The sequence below is a fragment of the Trichosurus vulpecula genome, chromosome 5 (assembly GCF_011100635.1).
Source record: "Trichosurus vulpecula isolate mTriVul1 chromosome 5, mTriVul1.pri, whole genome shotgun sequence".
Lineage (NCBI taxonomy): Eukaryota > Metazoa > Chordata > Mammalia > Diprotodontia > Phalangeridae > Trichosurus > Trichosurus vulpecula.
In genome coordinates this window covers 50257306-50280230 of record NC_050577.1, presented here as the reverse complement: position 1 = coordinate 50280230, position 22925 = coordinate 50257306, and the positions used below count along the sequence as shown (strand labels likewise).

The 22925-nt window shown below is 38.6% G+C and overlaps 1 protein-coding gene across 1 annotated transcript in view; it reads left to right on the top strand.

Annotated features, from left to right (window-relative positions):
• The window catches only part of CDK14 (cyclin dependent kinase 14), a 657433-nt gene that overhangs the window by 258608 nt on the left and 375900 nt on the right, over positions 1–22925 (top strand). The gene's annotated exons all lie outside the window — the stretch shown is intronic.

Genomic DNA, 22925 nt, shown 5'->3' with positions numbered 1-22925 from the left:
CCGCATTTTCAGTTCACAAGGGTTCTGGTTCAGTTGATTTGTGCATCAGAGGAACAGTAGTCTTTAAAAAAATTCTTATTTGTATTGATTCATCTTGTTTTTACAACTTTATTTCAAAATATATTCTTCCTCGACCGCTCCAGCCCCCCAACAAGCCTTCACTTGTAACAAAGATTTTTTTTAAAAAAGAGAGAAAAAATACAGTTTGACAGAATTTATCAATGAGGAGGCTCTGACAGTATGGGCAGTAGTTCTCCTCTATAGTCCCTCCCCCAGCTGTGTAATACATAGGGAGACATCTCTTTTCTCACCTCTTCTCCAAGGGCGAGTTTAGTTATTAGAATTGCATCTGGGGGCAGTATGGGTAATCTCAAACATATCCTTTGTTCTTGAGGAAAACAAGTATTTGTGATGTGTACCAGATGTGTAGTTGGTGTGCTGTTGGAACCTAGAGCTGGCTTCTTTTCATGAGCGTAAGGCCTAGGTTATAAGCAGGAACAAGCATTTATTTCTAAATATCTCATTCTGTGCTTTTCTTGGGAAATTCTACAACAAGGTATGAATATTTCAGTGGGGTTATTAAGACCAAGAAAATCATGGCAGCCTTTGACAAAATATGTAAGAACTATCATAGAGCTATATTTGGTGCATAAATATCTCCTGTAAACCAGTATATAATCTTAACAAATTATTTTGCATGTCAGCAACAGCTAGGTGGCGAAGATCACTGGGCTTGGAAACAGGAAGACTCATCTTCCTAAGTTCAAATCCAGCCCTAGCTTACTAGCTGTGTTACCCTGGGCAAGTCACTTAACCTCCATTTGCCTCAGTTTCCTCATCTGTAAAATGAGCTGGAGAAGGAAATGGCAAACCACTCCAATATCTCTGCCAAGAAAACCCCAACAACAGCGACTCCTCCAAGTGGTCATGGTGGATGTTACATATTTAGATTCTAACATGGATTTGTAAACTCAGTCAATTTGGATATTTCTTCCAATGGTGCAACTTGTACCCTTATCCATGCCTGGCCATGGATATGACTCATCCTGTAGATTTTCCATCAATTCTTGTTCTGAGAAGGGTATGTCAGCCACAATTCCCCATGTGAGCCAAAGTGGGGCATTTTTGTCAAATATTTGTGAATTGTTTAATTTTTTTTTGTTAAGCCACGTTTCTCAAGAAAGGTATTTATTTGTTACTTTAAACCTAGAGCTAGCTAGTCTGGACATCTAGAAAAGACTTGAAGATGACTATGAAGGGTGAGAGCTAAGCTTTCTACCATTTGAACTTTGAGAATAGAGGCCAGAAATTACTCGCTTTGGGGGATGAGTTGCATCTTTTTTTTTTCCCTAAGAACACTTAGCTGCCTTATCACCTTGTCACTGTCAGCTCCAGCTGTCGGCTTTTCAAGCTGAGACATTCTTCTCTCCTATCTTTTCTGTCCTAACACCTCCCTATCTTCTTTTCCTTAGCCCTGCTTGCTCTATTTAAAAAGAGAGAAAAGGGTAGCAGGATGCTGTTATCCCAGCTGGGGAGAATGTCTGTGTGATTTCAGTGAAGCCTTGGAGGATCAGATCTCTAGCTGTCGTCCATCTCATAAAGTCTGCAAAGTTCACCAGCTTAAACTATTTCTGAAAGACTTTCAATTCATGTCCTTGAAGGTTCACTGACTGTGAAGAATGTGATCCAGTTACCTGCACAGGGAATTTTCTTTATATTGTTTATGAAACATTTGTTAGGTTGTGGAAGGAAAGGAACTAGGGTGATTACTGAAACCCATCAGCTTTGTGTGCCCCCTTGTGTAACTTGTGTCTTTTGGTGGAGAATAAGTGGCGTGTGAAGAGGGGCATGGGAAAGAGTAATAAGGATGGGAGAGGAAGGAAAGGGCAGATCTCTGGAACAGTGTGCTTTGCAGAAATAAGAGATTAGAAGGGAAGCTACCAAAAGACCTGGAATTTTCCCCCCCACTTCTTTATTCCTTCATGCCTCTTTCTTGCCTCCTTCCTCCCCATCCCTGCCCTCTACCCCTAACTCTCAACCTGGCAGTCATCTAGGGAACATGATGTTAACTCAGCAACATATATTAGCAAGGGAAGCCAGATAAATCCCTGATGTACTGCTGAAATGAAAAGATGCAGTGATACTGGTCTAGAATCTCTTTACCTTTTGAGAAAGGAAATGAAATCAGGCTTCTGATCAAGTAAATTCTCCTATATAAAAGAACTGCTCTGACTAGTAACCGGGGGCTTTCCTCAAAAATGGAGTGTATGGCACATCATTAACTCTTTAAATTACTTTTTGAGAGGTTTCCCTTTATATTTAAAATGGGCTTGTACCCATTTAGAGTAAATTGCTTATTGTGAATAGGTTTATCCTAGTGATTGAAGAAGACGTTGCTGATGACTTCCATTTTGGGCTTCCCATTCTGTCCAGAAGACCTGTCCATTAAGTATCTAATCAAAGAATGGTGTTTTTGTAGCAGCTTTACAGTCATTGTACTTCCTTATTCCCCATCCTCCTTTTCTTAGCCCACAGTGAACCACAGACAGGCAGGGAGGAATAATGGACAGACCGGCTGCCAACAGAGAATGGTACTGATGCCAACTCTTAGCACTGAGACAGCTGCTTATGAATATATATTTATATATACATATATTCACACAATTTGAGAGTTACTGCCATTGCCTTAATTTTAAAAATCGTTGATTTCTAATTATTTAACATCATATGTTTTAAATCCTTTCCCCTCCCCTAAATAAAATGCTATTTTGATCTGACACACATATTATTTGCCATTTATAAACAGCAAACATCCTGGAGACATCTGACTTGATTTTCTTTGTTCCTTTCAGACCAGTCTCACAGCTACTTAATTTTATGGAGCTGGTGTGAAGTCAAAATAAGGCTTCATGGAGGGTCTGAAAGCACTTGTCTTGAGGGGAAAATTTGTTCATTTAATAATGAGTAAGTAGTGTTGAAGGATGCTGAGATACAGCGAGAAAAGGGAGTTTAAGAAGGGCCTGGGAATGCAGATTGTGAGGGAGATGAAAAGAACAGGAATAAGAGATATGAGCATGATAGGATCTAGAACATTATCATTCTCCACTTTCCAGAGACCCAGTGATTGTTAAGCTTTATCTTATATACATACAACCCAACAAGTATAAACAAATACACCCACATATAAATGTACATATATGCCTATGTATATACACACTTATACACACACATACATACCCAGTACTAAAGTTCTTTACATAGATTATTTGTTTCATAACATTAGGTCTTACATTAATTTTTTAGAATATCTCCAGTTATGAAATATAGCATGAACTTTGAATCAGGTAAACTTTGGTTCAAATCCCATCTCTGACACTCACTAGCTAGGTGACAATGGATATGTTTCTCTGAGCCTCAGACAATTCTCTGTGGTTTATCACTCACGTTATAGAATCTTATTCTGTGGAAGTCCCATACCTGCAAAGTCGGAGAGCCTAGATAATTGGTGTCACTTCTATTATAAGCACTTAATAAAATTTAAAATTTTGCGCACAATTAGATATCCTTGAGAGGAAGTGCACCAAGGCAACTGAGACACAGAATATACAGAGATCTGATCTTCATGCTTATTTTAAAAGAAAATTATTATTTGAAGACGAGATTACTTTTTAAAATTCTAATTTACTTATTTCTGTTCATTCACTTGAGCTAGCTCTGTGTGTATGTGTGTGTGTGTGTGTGTGTGTGTGTAATTTATTAGGAATCCAAAAGATCATAGAAAAAGAAAGGCTTCATATGTACAAAAAGAATCATAGCAGATATTTTTGTGGTGGCAGAGAACTGGAGACTAAGGTGATGGTGCTCCATCAGTTGGGTAATGTTTGAACCAATTATGGTATATGAATATAATGGAATACTATTGTGCTGTGAGAAATTACAAAAGGGATGTTTTGAGTGTAACTTGGGAAGACCTATATGAACTGATGCCGAGTGAAGTGAGCAGGACCAGGAGAACAATTTATACAGTAACAGCATTGTAAAGACAACTAAAAAGACTTAAGTCTTACAAACTATGACTCCAGAGATTCCAGAGAACCAGTGCTGAATCACCCATCTCCTCACCAAAAGACTCTGGGCTCAATATATAGAATAAGTCAAACTTGTTTGGATATGGCCAATATGGGGTTTTCCTTGCTTTGCATATTTGTTGCAAGCATTTAGTTTTGCTTTTTGTCAATGGGGAAGGAGGATGGGAGAGAAAATAGATTGTTGTTAAATGGAAAAAAAATTAATTTTAAAACTGATTAGGGACCTCTTATTCCTAGTCACTCAAGCCTCGTGTTTTCAGTCTCTTTGTTCCTCAAATATCTTAACTCTTACACTATGACCTCTGCACTGAATTCCAGTGTTTGTCTCCCATCAGCAACAGTTACATCCAATCCCCTTCCATGTATTTAGGGATAAGTTTCCCAGTATATACCAGTGTAGTCGGTATGTCTTCATGCTTCTTAAATAGGCTTGGGGAACAACTGGTAGCTGTATATCCACAAAGCTTTTGGCTTAGAGATATTCCTCCCTTGTTGCCATCCTCAGTGTAATTGGTAATCCATCTGAAATTCAGGATCACATCTTTTCTATAATGGCAATTAACCTGAAATCTCCTTTTACAGAAGCAGAGTCTATGGGTATGGAACATGGCACATACTATCAGATTCAGTTGTTATGTCAGTTAACTTTTTAAAGCTGCTTTTTCTTGTTTTAATTTTGTTGTTAGAAATGGCTTATTGGTTAGAGAAGGGGAGATGGATGGATTTTTTGGGGGAGAAAGGTGACATAAAAACAAAAGACGTCAACATGATTTAAAATTTAGAAGAAAATAAAAATTATCTCCTGGTTTGGGGTTCAAAAAGGCAGTGAAGAAATGGCTACTTAGTTGACTAAATAGGAGACAAATATATTCAGTGAAACAGTAATTTGAATGTCTTTTCAATGTGGGAGGTATATGAGATATACCTCCAAAAAAGTTGCAAATTCCTTCAAATAGAATTTAGAATTTGGCTGAAGTGGTCCCTCCGCTTTCCAGTTTTAAGGTGTGGTGGAGCCATGAAGCTCACTCTGACTATACCTCAGAACTGACAGTCTCTAACATGGATTTTGGATTTCTTTCAAATCTATACCAGTTATTGCTGCCAACTGTTTTTGCTCTTTAGCTCTGTTGCTTTATGTCACAGAGAGACTTCTGCTTGTCCAAGCCCACTCAAACACAAAACCAGAATTTTCATTGCTTTAAAAAAAACCCAGCACCTCTTTATTGCAGCAGCTAAGCTTAAGCAAATTTCGAGTACACTTAAAAAATCAATTTAGAAACCTAAATTACATATGTGTCTCTTCTCACCTCTTCTTTTAACATCAAATTGGCTCCCTAGTCTTCTATTCCTACTGGTATGATTCACCCCCGAGTGTTCACTTGGTATCACATCCTTCCTCACCTTCCTAGCTTTGTCTTCTCTCAGCCTGCTCCCTAAGGTGCCTGAGCTGGCCAGAATCCTTCTTTCTCTTACCTTAAAAACCCTTCTCTCTCTCACCTTACCAGTCATTAATTTTCCTTCTGACATTACAAGGCAGGACCTGTCAGGGAGTAAGAAAAAGGAAAAAAAAAATCCTAGCTGACACAGCATCCCTTCATTTCTGGACGGCCAAAATGCTGCATCTGTCTCCTATAAATCAGGGGAAGAGGTTTTCGTTCTTCCTTACTTTTTTCTTTTCTGGAAAAAAAGTCATTCTGATTTCTCCTTTTTGTTTACCTCTCTCTGTCACAAACTTTTTTTAAAGGATTATATCTAGATTTAATTGAAGAACTTAGCCAATTCCTTTTATTGGTACATTTTATCCAGAAAGATTTCCAAAAGTTGGGGGAAAAATTGGCCAGGAAATTCAAACAAGAGCATTGTGTGATGAAAAGAACCATAGATTGCTAGTGTCCATTCCATCCTCCAGAGGATCACATGAACTTATTTTCTAAATTAATATTTAGTTTTTACTCTGAACTTAAACACCAGTTTAGGAGGCCGACAAGGAAACATGAGACAGGTAGGAGGAGAACCAAGATAGGGCAGTATCCTGAAAAACCTAGAGGGAAGAGCATATCCAAGAGAAGAGAGAAGAGAGTTGCCTGTGAAAGGTCAATTGAATGGACATTTGTATTGACGTGGTAGACCAGAAAAAGGATTGTCTATGAAATGACAGGTCTCCCTTAGGTGCAATTGGCTTCTCTTTTTAATTTGAATTTACTTTGAGTCTGTTTTTATATATTTTTAGAGACATGTATGTTTTCTTTCCCAGTTGAAGGTAAAGTCCTTGAGGAACTGCCTTCATTGTAATATCTACAGCACTTAACACATAGTAGGCACTTTAAAATGCCTGTTGCGTTGAGCAAATGAATTAGGAAGTTTAAGCATGCAGATTCTAGTTCTTACTTCACCACTAACCTGTCATATTACCGTGGGAAATTCCATTAACCTTTTTTGGGTCTCAATATTTTCACCTTAAAAATGACTAAGTGTTGGCCTATGTGATCTCGATGGTTCCTTCTAGCTCCAAAATGTTATTATTTTGTGAAATAAATGAGTTTTCGTGTTTGTTTACAAACTCACAAAGAAACCATTAATCTCATTTCTATTTCTTATGATTTTATGTTCTTAATAAGCATTTTACAATAGGAGAACTAAACCTATACAGCATCTTATAGACTGCCTGAATTCTCATGCCTTGGGGTGGGATTTTTTTCTCATTTTTTCTAAATGATCTATAGCAGTACTCTTTGGGAACCCTATGATTCCTATTACGTAGTCCATTATCTGTTGTGACCTATTTCTAATACTTTTCTAAATAGAGAAAAGTAATATATTTTCACAAATATTATATAATGATTAGTTTCATTTTTGAGTTCATTTTAAGTGAAAACCAGAGAATATAGAATTGGAAAGAGTGTTAGATGTCATTGACTCTGACCTCTGGATTTTATAGATCAAGAAATGGAGGCACATAAAAATTGAAAGACTTAACCTCAGACTACATAGTTATTTAGTTGAAAACCCAAAATGTATTTAACTAAAGATATCTAATTTATATGTTATAAATCTGATTAGAAATGTTTTTGAACAACATTAGTTTTTAAAATAGGCAGTTAGATGGCACATTAGATAAAGCACTGCACTTGGAATCAGGAAGACTCATCTTCATGAGTTCAAATCCAGCCTCAGACACTTACTAGCTGTGTCACCCTGCGCAAGTCATTTAACCTCCATTTGCCTTAGTTTCGTCATCCATGAGCTGGAGAAGAAAATGGCGAACCACTCCAGTATCTTTGCCCAAAACACCCCAATTGGGGTCACAAAGTGTAGGATGCTACTAAAAGGACTCAATAACATAAATAAAAAAAATTTTAAATTGTTTAAATTCTTGTTCTACAATCATTTTTCAGTCGTGTCTGACTCTTCGTGACCCCGTTTGGGGTTTTTGTAGCAATGATGCTGGAGTGGTTTGCCATTTCTTCCTCCAGCTCATTTTACGGATGAGGAAACTGAGGCAAACAGGGTTAAGTGACTTGTCCAGGGTCACATCGCTAGTAAGTGTCCAAGGTGGCATTTGATGAGTCTTCCTGATTCTAGGCCCTTTATCTGGTACTTAATTCACTAGCTGCCCTACCTTATAAATGACCCATTGCAGTAAAGTCTATTATGTCTCTTCTCATTACATGCCAAAGACATTCTGAAGGCACCATTTGATGGCGACTTTTAAGTGGATGAGTGACATTTTCATCTCAATTAGCAAAAGCCACAGAAAAAATATATTTTGAAGAACATAATTAGACAAGCTTTGAAACTCTTTAGAATTGTAGAATTTTTTTTCCAAAAGAAGTTTTTGAGTTTATGTTGAGTTGGTTGATATTCACTTTTTCTGCCACTACTCTCAGCCATGTTACCTGTTCCCAGTAGCTGACATTTCTATCATACTTTAAGGTTTGTTGTGTGTTTTGTATAGATTGTCTCATTTGTGCCTCACAACAGCCCAGTGAGATAACTACTACAGATGTCAGCACCATTTTACGAATGAAGTAATGGAGGCTAATTGGTTGGGACTTGCACGTGATCACAGAGCCAGTAAGTCTCAGAGGTGAGACTTGAATCTCTGTGTACCTGACTCCAAATCCAGCGGGCTATTTAGCCTGCCATGTTGTCTCTCCCAAAGTGCATTTGTGCCGCAAGATAGTTTTCTAGTAGAATCAGAATCACAGAATTTGATAGTCAAAAAAGAGCTCAGGGGCCATCTCATCTAACCTAGACCTGAAAGGAATGTGCAGCAGAGCTTGGTGCAGTGTTGTCCTGGGATGTCTGCTTGAAGACCTCTAGTAATGGAGTCCAAGGCTACCCCTTCCATATGGAATAGCTCTAATTTTAACATCGAGCCTAGTTTTGTCCCTTTCCAACTTCTGTCCATTCTTCCTGGTTCTACCTTCTGGTACCAAACAGAACAAAATTCAGTCATGTTTCAGATAATCTGTCCTCACTCTCCTCTTCTCTAAGATAGACATCTTTGGTTCCCTCAACCAGTCATCATATGCCAAGGATTAACAGTCCTTCACTATCTTGATTATCTTCCCTGCTGTTTCTACCTTATTAAACTATGGCACCCAGGAGTGATCATAAGATCACAGATGTGGTCTAACTAGGGTGGAGTGTAGAAGAAGTATCTGTCTCTTTGGGGGCAGCTAGGTGGCACAGTGAATAGAGTGCCAGGCCTGGATTCAGAAAGACTCATCTTCCTGAGTTCAAATCCAGCCTCAGACACTTATAGCTGTGTGACCCTGCTCAAGTCACTTAACCCTGTTTGTGTCAGTTTCCTCAACTGTAAAATGAGCTGGAGAAGGAAATGGCAAAGCACTCTAGTATCTTTGCCAAGAAAACGCCACATGGAGTCATGAAGGGTCAGACACAACTTAAAAACGACTCAACAACAAAAGTCAACCTCTTTATTTCGTGGAAGCCAGGACTCTCAGTGAAGCTGCAGATGGCCATTGCTGACTCATTTAGGAGGTAGTTCACTAAAAGGTCCAGGTCTTTTTAGATAAACTGCTCTCCAACTGTGCCTCCCTGATCCAGGACTGGAAGTTGATTTTTGAACCTAAATATAAAACTTTACATTTATCCTATTGAACCTTATGCTATGAGATTCTACCCAGTGTTTTATCTAGCCTGGCAAGGTCTTTGGGTCCCTACTCTGTCATCTGGTGTGTTGACTATTGTTTTCAACACAAACAGAAGTCCTGATGGTTTAGGTAACCCTGGGACATTTATTTAATATAATTCTTTTTTTTAAAAAAAATTTTTTTTCCCCAATTACATGTAAAAATTTTAACATTCTTTTTTTTTAATTTTGAGTTCCAAATTTTTTCTACCCTTCCCCTCCCTAGTCATTGAGAAGGCATACAATTTGATGTAGGTTACACATGTGCAGTCATGCAAAGCGTATTTCCACATACCTAATACATTTCTGGGGCAGCTAGGTGGCACAGTGCATAGAGTACTGAGCCTGGAATCAGGAGGACTCATCTTCCTGACTTCGACTCTGGCCTCAGACTCTTACTAGCCCTGTGTCCCTGAGCAAGTCACTTAACCCTGTTTCCTCAGTTTCCTCAATTGTAACATGAGCTGGAGGAGGAAATAGCAAATGACTCCAGTATCCTTGCCAAGGAATGACCCAAATGGGTCATGAAGAGTTGAACACGATTGGACAACAACAATCAATAAATGATAACATTTCTGCAGATTGTGAGTGGAAGAGATTCTGATCTTGTTTTTCATGTGATCTGGACAGGACCATTTTTACCCTCTCGTAATTGGACCCTCAGGTAGTTAGAAAAATTGCCTGATCACATACTCTGTTTCTTTTTCCTTTGTGATTCTAAAGCTTTAGAGCCGCGCATTAGAGTTAGCAGATTTAGGTCCTGGTCTCAGGTTGCACGCCGAGATGCTATATTACTACATATAAGTCACTTAAATCCCTAGATAACTTTTACCTAGACTTTAATAATGGATGCTTTGTGAGGTTATATACAGAAAAGTGGTTTGGTTTTTCCTCTGCTAGAGAATATAGGTCAGCTTTCTCACTAAATAAACTGGGAATATTTTGTAGATGTCCATAATGTCCAACTATTAATCGCTTATTCCTTCTAGGTCTGTCTTGAAAAATGAACTTTTAAGAGCAATCTTCAATACAGTATTTATGATTAGGTGAATATGGTCAAAAAGAATTCTTTTCACGTACCTTCATTTCTGACCAACTTTGCACTTTGGACTTTAGCTCTCATCTTGAAATCTGGGAGGGATCATGCATTTTTCTAGTCCTGCTCCTGACAAGACCACAAATATTCGGTGGAAGTCACAGAAAACCGGATTTGGTCTTGACATGAGAAAAAACCGAACCAACCAACAAACCTACATTAAAGCTATTAGGTGAAATATTTGCCTCAGAAGGTGGTAGTTTCTTTCTTCTAGACATTCTTTTGGTAGAAACTAATAACACCATTTTTTGAGGGTTTTGTGTTTGGTGTTCATTTTCAGTTGTAGTGTGGGTTGCTAGGTGGTATTGTGGATAGAACACTGGACCTGAAGACTGGAAAGCCTGAGTTCAAATCCTGATTCACACACTTACTATGTGACCCTGGGTAATTAGTCGAACCTCTTTACACCTTAGTTTTTTTCATCTACATATTGGGAACCTGCCTCACAAGATTCTTGTTAGGATTAAATGAATTAATACGTGTGAAAACACTCTGCAAACCTTAAAATGCTATGTAATTGCTAGGTCTTACTATTATTATTCTTAGGTGACCTCTGAGGTTCCTTCCAACTCTTTAACTTCTATTATTATTCTATACTTGGAAAATCTTTAAGACATTCTCTGGGATATTAAATTCTAAATGGTATTATTTTATCTAATGGACTTTATTGGAGTCCGTGTATGAATTCTTTGAAATGGACATGATTCTGTTCTTGCCTGTTCTTGCGTTCAGAATACTTTTGACTTTCTTGTCTCCGTAGTCATACCTTCTTGCTGTCCTTTGCTCCAGGGCTTTGTTTGTAAATGTATAATGTGATTTGCCTTTTTTCAACCACCAAATTATAAGATTTACAATTGGAAAGGACCTTGGAGACCATTGGCCAGTTCCCATCTGTCTCATTTAGGTCATATATTTTCTTTTGACATGACATTCAATTATGAGGTCATCATTTGAAACTCATACATTTTGTCACTGTCTCTCCTACTCTGTTCTCTGTTAGTCATCAATTTCTTCAATGGTACTTCAGAAAAAAACGACAGTTTAAATATATAAAATCTCCCACAGTCATTACACAATGGCTAAAACATTCAGTGAGTAAAAATAGTGATGCTTTACTTACCTTATCATTTTCTAGTATTTTCACCATGTCTTGCACAATCAAAAAAAACCCACTAAACTATTTTCTGTGGCATCCTATAGAGATTTATTTTCCTTTTTTAAAAATCAAGGGTGGGGGCATCCAGGTGGCGCAGGTGGGCAGGAGTAGAGCACCTGCCCTGGAGTCAGGAGGACCTGAGTTCAAATCCAGCCTCAGACACTTGACACATTTAATAGCTGTGTGACCTTGGGCAAGTCACTTAATCCTAATTGTCCTGCTTTCGCCCCCCGCAAAAAAAAAAAAATTGAGGGCAAGGAAAAACATAATGAAGTTTCTATGACATGAAGAAATATGCCACAGACTGACATCATTTTTTCTTCTTATAAGATTTTTGGTTCTGGGAAAATCAGGAAGAAAAATGAAAATATTCTAATTCTGATCGTGATTATGGTCAGACTGAGCTGACCATTGAGAAGAGGGACACATGAATGATGTTTTACTTGCTCTTTCAGGCCAGTGGAGAATATATAGATGATACAGTACGCTTTTAGCAGCCTGAATAAATAAGCAAATGTATTTTAAATATGCATCCATTACTTGCCAATTCACCTTTGGAAACATTTATCAAGTGCCAATTCTGGTTAATGTATTAAAGATAAAAAGAAAAAAATGCATTACAACCCTTTCAAGAAGTTTACATTCTCTTTGCTACTAGAAAAATGCTCCCAAATAAGGGAGAATAATAAAGAAGATAAATAACTTTGTACTCCATTCAAAAAGGAGGTTAGATAGCCATCAGTTGGGTAATGGATGAACAAATTTTTGTGTACAGATATAATGTTGGGTCGTTTCAGTCATGTCTGACTCTTTGTACCCCATTTGGGGTTTTCTTGGCAGAGATACTAGAGGGGTTTGCCATTCCTTTCTCTAACTCATTTGACAGATGAGGAAACTGAGGCAAACAGGGTGAAGTGACTTCCCCAGGGTCACACAGCTAGTAAGTGTCTGAGGGAAGATTCGAACTCAGGAAGATGAGGCCCCACACTCTATCCACTAAAGAGGCTTATTCCACAAGAAATAATGAGTATAAGAAACCTGGGAAGACAGTGAACTGCTTGATGCAGAGGGAAGGAAACAGAATCAAAATAATGAACACAAAGACTACAACAATGTAAATGAATAGAATCCCTGAGGGAGGCAGAGCCAAGATGGAGGCTGGAAAGCAGGGACTTGCTTAAGCCCTCCCGCAGATCCTTCCAAACACCTGTAAAAAATGGCTCTGAACAAATTCTAGAGCTGCAGAACCCACGAAATAGCAGAGGGAAGCAGGGATCCAGCCCAGGATAGCCTGGATGGTCGCTGGGAAGGGTCTATCACACGGAGCTGGGAGCAAAGCGGTGCAGAGCCCAGTGTGGGCCTCCCCAGGACCAACCAGAATGGGAGCCAGGTGGAACAGGGCGTAGTTCCCCAAATCAGTGAGCTGTGGCAGTTACCAGACTTCTCAACCCACAAACGCCAAAGACAACAGAGTAGGTTAGTGGAAAGACTACTGGAAAGGAGTGAAAAGAGTGCACAGTTGGCCCTAGCCCCAGGGGCATGGAAGTCGAGCAGCTCTGGGGCTGCTTCCAGAACACCAGGTATGATTGCTTCTGGCCCCAGGCCCACCTGGTGGGAGGAATTAAGTGGCAGATCAGAGCAGGAGTGCACAGCCTGCTTAGATCTGGGTCACGATCCGGGTTAGCAGTTCTTGGGGGAGGAGGAGTGCTGGTGTGGCAGAGTTTGCTGTGTAGAAGTAGCTCTGAAAACAACAGTGCAGCCCCTCAAGCTTGGGACAAAGTACTCTCTACGCTACAATCAGTCATACACTGACAAAAAAGCTTAAGGGTCAAGTAGTTGGCTGGGAAGATAAACAGGCAGCAAAAAAGGACACAGACTCAGACTCAGACTCAGACTTTGGAATCTTTCTTTGGTGACAAAGAAGACCAAAACATACAGCCAGAAGAAGTCAATAAAATCAAAGAGCCTACGTCAAAAGCCTCCAAGAAAAATGTGAATTGGTCTCAGGCCATGGAAGAGCTCAAAAAGGATTTGGAAAAGCAAGTATGAGAAGTAGAGGAAAAATTGGGACCAGAAATGAGAGTGATGCAAGAAAACCATGAAAAACAAGTCAATGACTTGCTAAAGGAGACCCCCAAAATACTGAAGAAAATAACACCTAAAAAAATAGACTAACTCAAATGGCAAAAGAGCTCCAAAAAGCCAATGAGAAGAAGAATGCCTTGAAAGGCAGAATTAGTCAAATGGAAAAGGAGGTCCAAAAGACCACTGAAGAAAATACTACATTAAAAATTAGATTGGAGCAAGTGGAAGCTAGTGACTTTATGAGAAATCAGGATATTATAAAACAGAACCAAAGGAATGAAAAAATGGAAGACAATGTGAAGTATCTCATTGGAAAAACCACTGACCTAGAAAATAGATCCAGGAGAGATAATTTAAAAATTATTGGACTACCTGAAAGCCATGATCAAAAAAAGAGCCTAGATATTATCTTTCAAGAAATTATCAAGGAGAAACTGCCCTGATATTCTAGAGCCAGAGGGTAAAATAGAAATTGAAAGAATCCACCAATCACCTCTTAAAAAAGATCCCCAAAAGAAAACTCCTAGGAATATTGTCACCAAATTCCAGAGCTCCCAGGTCAAGGATAAAATACTGCAAGCAGCCAGAAAGAAACAATTTGAATATTGTAGAAACACAATCCGGATAACACAAGATCTAGCAGCTTCCACATTAAGGGATCAAAGGGCTTGGAATATGATATTCCAGAGGTCAAAGGAGTTAGGATTAAAACCAAGACTCACCTACCCAGCAAAACTGAGTATCATGCTCCAAGGCAAAATATGGATTTTCAATAAAATAGAGGACTTTCAAGTGAAGTGAAAAGACCAGAGCTGAATAGAAAATATGACTTTCAAACACAAGAATCAAGAGAAGCATGCAAAGGTAAACAAGAAAGAGAAATCATAAGGGACTTAACTAAAGTGGAACTGTTTTGCTTACGTTCCTACATGGAGAGATGATGTGTGCAATTCATGAGACCTTTTTTAGCATTAGGGTAGTTGAAGGGAATATACATATATATATGTATATATATATATATATATATATATATATATATATATATGTATGCATATATAGACAGAGGACACAGGGCAAATTGAATATGAAGGGATGATATCTAAAAATAAAAATAAAATTAAGGGGTGAGAGAGGAATATATTGAGAGAGGGAGAAAATGAGAGATAGAATGGGGTAAATTATCTCACATAAAAGTGGCAAGAAAAAGTAGTTCATTGGAAGGGAAGAGGGGAAGGTGAGGGGGAATGAGTGAATCTTGCTCTCATTGGATTTGACTTGAGGAGGGAATAGCATACACACTCAATCGGGTATCTTACCCCACATGAAAGTAGGGGGAAGAGAATAAAAGGGGGGAACAATAGAAGGGAGGGCAGATGGGGGAAGAAGTAGCTAAAAGGAAACACTTTTGAAAAGGGACAGGGTCAAGGGAGAAAATTGAATAAAGGGAGACAGGATAGGAGGGAGGGAAATATAGTTAGTCTTTCACAACGTGACTATTTATGGGAGTGTTTTGCATAATGATACATGTGTGGCCTATGTTGAGTTGCTTGCCTTCTTAGGGAGAGTGGGTGGGGAGGGACGAGGGGAGAGAATTTGGAACTCCAACTTTTAAAAGCAGGTGATCAAAAAAAAGTTCTTTTTGCATGCAACTGGGAAATAAGATATACAGGCAATGGGGCATAGAAATCTATTTTGCCATACAAGATAGTAAGGGGAAAAAGGATGGGGGGAGGTGAAGTGGGGAGACAGAAGGAAGGACTGACTGGGGAACGGGACAATCAGAATATGTGCCATCTTTGAGTGAGGGTGAGGGTAGAAATGGGGAGAAAATCTTGTGGAAATTAATGCTGAAAATTAAAAAAATATTAAATAATAAAGTATGATTTGACATAAAAAAACCAAAAATAATCCCTGAAATAAGTTGGACTTTAATTATTGTGACCAATTTTGGCCCTTGTAGTTTCTTTTTAGGAGACAGCTGGAGGTTACCCCATTTTAGCTCCATCTTAACTATTTTTCTTTGTTATTCCCAAGAGAAGCGTCTAGGTAGACATGATTGTGGTGTAAAAATTAAAGACAAGAATAAGATTAAAAAATTAAAAAGCAGGTTAGGAACTGGCCCAACTCTAAGATACATCCTACTTTGCACTGCCATGAATGTCCATGCTTTTCTTATAGTAGCAGAAGCTTTGGGACAGAAATGACTGCATTCCAGTCTTGGTGTTTTTCTAGAGGCATGAGGATGCAGTAGAAAGATCACTGCCAAGATACTAGAGTTATGTTCTAGGCTTCATATTTAGGTAAGTGCATCACCTTAGGCGTGTCTGTCTGTCTGTCCATCTGTGTTTCTCTCCGGGCCTCAGTTTTCTTATCAGTAAACTATAATATGAATAATAAACATTTATTCTTTGATTTAAAGTTTTCAAAGAAGAGGACTCTATGTATCTGCTCTCATTTGATCCTCACAACAAACAACCTCCAGTTTACAGATGAGAAAACAGAAATGATATGAATTTTTTGAGGTCACATAACGAGCAAGAGTTTGAGGAGAGATGTGAACTCGGATCTTTTTTAATGCACAGATCTTGTGCTCTGTATTTCTCCACTTAGCTGCTGGGTGGATTCATTCATTCAAACATTTCTGAAGCACCTGAGTACTAAGCCCTAGACACTGGAGGATATCTAATGTTGAGATGAGACAAATGCCTGCCCTTATGAAGCTCACAGTTCCACTGTTGTACAAAATAATATGCGAGTACATTAGAAGTAAAAAAATGGAGTGTTATTATGGCATGGTGTTGGATAAAGACAAAGACCCTAGTTCCTGGGGGATAAGGACTTACTACTTGGCAAAAACTATTGGGGAAACTGGAGGGCCGATGGACAGGCATTGGATTTAGACCAATATCTCACACCTTACACCAAGATGAGCTACAAATGGATATGTGACTTAGGCATAAAATGTGACATCATAAGTAAGTGAGAAGAACAAGGAATGGAGAGGGGAAGACTTCAGCCTTAGCAAATGAGAGGAGCACAGAAAATAAAATGTACAATTTTCTTTATATAAAATTGAAAAACTTATACACAAACAAATCAAATATAGTTAAAATTAGAAGACAAGCCTGTAACTAGGGGGAAAAATCTTTGCAGAAAGTTTCTCTAACAAAGGTCTTATATGCAAGATGTATAGGTAATTGATTTAAACTTTTTGTACTAAAAAGAATTCTCCAGTAGTTAATCAAAGGATGTGAATAGACAGTTTTGAAAGAAAGAAATATAAGCTACCCATAATAACATGAAAATATGCCATAAATAACTAATGATTAGAGAAATGCAAAGTAAGGCCACTCAGAGATTCTGCTTTATATCCCTTAGATTGACAAAGATGAGAAAAGAAGAAATGATAAAGTTGGAGGGACTGCTGGGAAATGGGTGCTTATTAGAGATGCTGTGAATTAGTCACTGTATGCACTTAGATACAGCTATGTGACCAGCAGACTTAAACACCAAAGAGACAAAAGAAAGATGAAAAGGACCTGTGCATACAGAAATATTGATAGTGAAAGAGTGCAGGTTGTTTGTATCCAGGAGCCGTTTTAACTTCGGTAGAGCAGGTATAGAGGAGACTAATAGGAGAGAAAGCTAACAAGGGAGAGTGTTGCCTTATCGTAGGATACTTAAAAACATGAATTTTAATTTTACTTAGCAAGTTAGTAGGAAGTACTTTAAACATTCATGACCGGGTATATTGGTCTGAAAGATCATTCTGGCAGTGGCAGGAGAGTAAGATGGTAATTAGGTTGGGTCAGGAGTGGTAGAAAGGTAGAAAGAACTGTTAGGTATTTGGTGGCAGTGGAAGTGGAGAAGAAGGGATGCATATGAGAAATTATGGTGTTGGAACTGGTGTGTTTTCTTAACTCATCGATATGAGATGGGAAAGGTAACGTTAAATAAGGTACCAGTTGACTAGTCAAGCAACAAGCATTTATCTAGCGCTCACTATGTGTGGTGCACTGTGCTGGAAGCTAGAGGTAAAAGACAAAGAGTGCTTTTCTCAAGGTGCTCACGTTTTTATATAGAGGTAACGTGTACACCTGTGGCTGTATACAGAATCTATTCCAGTCAGGGTCTGGGCTGGGGGTGAAGAAGGGAAGAAAAATATTTGCGATAGTAACTATGGAGAAGGCATGGGACAGGCCTGAGGCAGGAATGGAGAGAGAAAAAGTGGGGCCAAATGTCCTTCTAAAAACTATAGATAATCTAGGAAAATTTCTTAAGTGGTGGAAAAGAGTCTTGCAAGAGTGGCTGTTAAAAATGTCTTTTGGTGGGGGAAGAGTTTTATGTATACGAAAATTCGTTCTAATGAGGGTCAGTTTTTTTTAGCCTTTACATGAAGGTAAGCAATTATATTCAATTTAATTCAATTCAGTAAAGTTTTATTAAGCCTGTAGTATGTGTCAGGCATTGTGCTAAACTCTGTATAGACAAATAAGAAAAAAAGATGATCCCTGCCCTCAACGAGCTTATACTCTTATGGTGTAAGGCTATATACAAAAGGAAGCTAAAAAGCTGAGGGTAGAGTGAGGAACTAGAAGAGGATACCAGGGAGTATAAAGGGAAGCTTTGGGAGGACTTCAATCTCCCTCTCCCCGCCACCCCTGCCCAATCTGGGGCAGCTAGGTAGGTACTATAGATAGAGTGCCAACCCTAGAGTCAGGAAAGACCCATTTTCCTGAGTTCAAATCTGCCCTCAGACGCTTACTGGCTGTGTGACCTTGGGCAAGTCACTTAACCCTGTTGCCTCAGTTTTCTCATCTGTAAAATGAGCTGGAGAAGGAAATAGCAAACCAGTCCAATATCTCTGCCAAGAAAACCTCAAAAGGGGTCACAAAGAGTTGGACACAATTGAATAATCTTATTAGAGAGGAGAGGAGGCTGAGGGAGTTGGGATGGTGCTCAGTATCCAAGACTGAGTTATACTGCATGATAGGGGATTTTAGTGGTCAGTTTATCCTGAGAGGGGCATCTTATTCATGGAGTTCAAAGGAATCAGAGCTGCAGATGCAAAATAGAGAGTGAGCCGATACTGTTATTACTTATTTCTTCCAAGTCCAGTCAGAAATGATTTCACATTTTTCTTCCCGCTGTGATGTGAGGATGGATTTGAGAATGGATCCCCAAGTAGAGATGGCTCCTTCAGCTTGGCTACCAGCCTGAGGGGAGTCACCAGATGCACCCAGGTCCAGTTTGCAGCAACCCATCGCCGACAGTGTCCTGGGATTTATTTGTCTTTTCTAAGAGTTTTTGTACTGGATTGACATCAACGCCTGAAAGCCAAAGCAATAGTATTGATCCCAAGCCCTAATTACCAGTCTCTTACATCATGTACTATTAGAACTTTTCAAAACTCGCCAGGGAAGTGAATTAAAAATGCTAACCATCTGTTTACCTAAAATTTCATGGCAGGTCCAAAAGTGCTGGAAAATTAATACTGCATAATTTGCATTCAGTATAAACAACAAAAGTGACTTTTGCGTGCATATCTGATACTGTTGTGATTGCTTTAAATATTATTTTGACAGTATTTGTCTTGAAGAGGCAAACATGCTTCTAAGTGATAATCATTGGACCGCCTTGGCAGTCCACTGGAGACTAACTTGCATTGAGATCAGCAGGAGCTGGAATATCTGGCTCCTTCCTTACTGAGCTCCAATGGCAGCTGCTTTGGCAGCTTCAAAGTCAGTCAGGTCTGTCACATACTCTGATGTTGATAGATTTTTCTGGGCTGTTTTCTGCCCCTGAGTGCCATTTTCCCGGTGTCAGCTTTTAAATTAGTGGCTTCATCCATTTCCGAGTAAAAATGCATTCTGTTAATCTCAAAGGAAATGGGCACGCTTTCAGATCTAAATATGGCCCTGTGTGTGTATTCGTGTGTGCAAACGTGTGCATAGATATCTTCCAGAACCTAAAATCTGTGTTTAAACATACATGATTTAACTGAGGAATCTGGGAGAAAAATTATAGCTGTGGACATTTCATTTCTTGAGCGCCAGCATTATAACAAAAGGGAAATGCTTTGTGTTTACCGTATGTCAATTGTCCTATTATTGACTCTCAGGAAAGACCCATCCTCCCACCCCACCTCACCCCACCCCACTCCACCCCCTATCTTCTAAGATGAGTAGTGGTAGAAAGTAATTTTAAGGAAAGAGTAGGGCTAACCTAGTCTTTAGGTACTCTGGGAGATGTTGGTTATGAAGACAAACCCCTGAGATATGAGAAACTTTTAGAGATAAGTGGTGAGGGCAGAGAGGTGATCATAGGGGAAAAAGAACCCAGTGATAAAGAGACCTGAGGGTGGGGTGATCTTTGCTCCTATAACCAGTAGCAAATGGGCTTGTCTACAGAATTTATCCTGAGGTCATAGATAACTTGCATGCCACTTTTGACTTGACCACAAATGATGTTCTATTAAAAAATATGTGTTTATGAATCTGTATCATCAGGCTGGGGATGTACCTCATGTTATTTATTTCTTTTCCATTAGAGAATCAGAATCTTGAAGTGTTGGACTGAGACCTCAAAGGACAATCTAGATCCCTCTCTTATTAATTCTTCTTTGCAAATTGATATTGTTCAAGGCCTTAGCTGGTTGTGGAAGAAAAGAATCTTAACCTCCAGGAAAAAGGCCCTTAGTTTTCAAAGGTGATATCACGAATGCTGCTGCTGATCTCCATGCAGGAAGACCTTGGCAGCTCTGACAGCCCTTTCCTCATAGGGCACCTTTGAATTTTGTCCCCTCATTACAGTCTGAGCTGTTGTCTGAGGAGCCCATGGCTGCTTGTATCCCTCCTTGGTGAAGGGCTGTGAATTCCTTTAATAATGAAAGGAAACAAGACTGAATAATTATGGGAATGAACAATGCTAAGTGAATTAAGCTGACATTGAGAATCTTTCCTTCTTTCAAGGTGTCATATGTTTTGCTTTCATTGTATTACTACTATGCATCATTTTCTGAATATCTGTATTAAGGTATAGTCCTTGGTTGAAACACACATGTAAATGCTTTCATTAAAACATTTTGGTTGAGTATAAAATTACAATGATGCAATTATATTTATAAGCATATTTATATATTAAAATTATATAAAATATCTTAAGCTCCTAAGAATAAATGATCTTTTTGCAGCTTCAGTAATTGAACTTTTACGTTGGAATTTTAGACTCTCCAGTGGATTTTATGGATTTATTTTTTCTGCCTTTTGTATTTGGAAATAATGCTTCTGATACATAGAATCATAGATTTATAAGGAACTTTAGAAGTTCTCTGGTCCAACCACATTATTTTACAGATAAAGAAATAAGGGCCCAGAGGAGTTAACTTAATTACTCAAAGAATACTAAGGGGCAGAATTAGGACTTCCAATCTGGGACTCCTATCAGTATACAACACTGTCTTATTTTTGGCAGGAAACTTCCTTTGAATTGTTTCCAGGTGGAGATCCTTAGACTCTCATAGTTTTCCTTGTGACTAAGGTTGTTTATTTGAGAGGTACCTTCTTGTGATTAAGCATGCAGTCTATAGAATACGAGAAATTAACTCAGAGAGGAATTGACTCTAAAACCTTGGCTTTGGTTCAATGATCATTTATTTATACACATTCTACTTTCATATTGGAAATCAATTTTAAATTGTGAGAGATTAGTTGATGTCATTTTTCTTTTCCTTTGAATTTAAGTGATTGTAAGTGAATGACTGCTCAAAGCTGCGTGGTCCTGTTACCATTTAACACCTTACTGGGAAGCCTCACCAGTGTATGAATCATAGACAGACTCCAGAGATGGGTTTGTTTGTTTTACTCCCCTGAAATTTTCTGTTCCTGGCTGAAGGGAAGATGGATGACCTCACTAAAATAAATACTGCAGCCAGAAGCAGCTCCTAGATTTTACCCTTGAAATGCTTAATGCTATGGAAAATGGGAGGAATTCTGTTTAGTTTTCTCTTTTTGTCTAGTTTTCTCTTTTGTGGAGACTGGTGACAGAAAGAAAGGACTTTTTGTTTATGACAGCATTTTTTGTAGAAACAAAGAATTGGAAGGAAAATGGGTCCCCGTTATTTGAGGAGTATATGAACAGATGGGTATTTGAACGATGGAGAAAAGCATTGCCTTGCAAAAAATGATGCCTCTAAAGAATTCAGAGAAACTAGGGAAGAGTTGAATGAACTGATTCAGAGGGAAACCAACAGAAAAGGACAATAATTTGTACAGTAACCACAGCAATACAAAAGAAAACAAGATTCAGACCACTGATCAACATAGCAAGCATTTGGGACTTTAAAGGACAGATGGGGAAGCACCTTGGCCAAGAGGTGGTGAACCGTAGATATGGAATGAGACATAGTTTTCAGACGTGGGCAATGCATTGATTTGTTTTGCCCGATTGGACTTATTTGTTGGAAGGGAGAGTTGTATTGTAGGGGATAGGGTGAGGAGTATCATTGGAAAGTGACGAATGTAACAAAAATTCTTCAAATTAATGATTACTATAAGAATATAGCAAATGTACTTTCAGAACTTTTATGTCTACGTCAGTTCTTCCTTTCCTTCCTATGCATTTTGCCCTGCCTTTAGCAGTTCTGATATCTTTACAAAGAACCAGATAAATATAATCTAACTTGGTTCGGCAAAAGTTTGGTTAGTGTGTAAGTACTTGAGTTCACAAATTTTTTGCCAAGTATATGTTTGAATTTAAAATGGTGACTTGTGATGTGGCTTTGTGAGTTGGCCTATGGGTGAGGAAGACCTGGGGCCAAGTTGTTCAATTCCCTGTGCCCTCTAGGCAATGCCAAGACAGGGATTCTTAGCTTTTTTCTGCCATGGACCCCTGTTGCAATCCAGTGAAGCCTCTGAACCCTTCTCAGAATAATGTTCTAAATATTAAAGGAAATGCTAATTTTTAGTAACAGGCTAATGAATATAAAGGTATATTTTTTTTTCCCCATCCAAATTCAAACTTCCTGAACCTATTCACAGATGGACCTCTGGACTACTGATTAAGAACTCCTATTCTAAGACTTTAAGTGGAAGAAGAAATGCTGATCCTCCTTGGTAGAGGCCTAGAGGGAGTTTCCTTATACCAGTAAAATCACTATATAAGTAAAATCACAGATTTGATCCAAAAGAAAATATTTTATTTTGTCACATTAATGTATATGAATGTCTTACTTATCAACCAACACTGAGATTTTCCTAGAAATCAAATGATTCAGTTCTTGTTCCTTCAAGATTGGTTTGTTCTTGACTTATGGAGATGCACTTATTTGATTGACATGGAGAT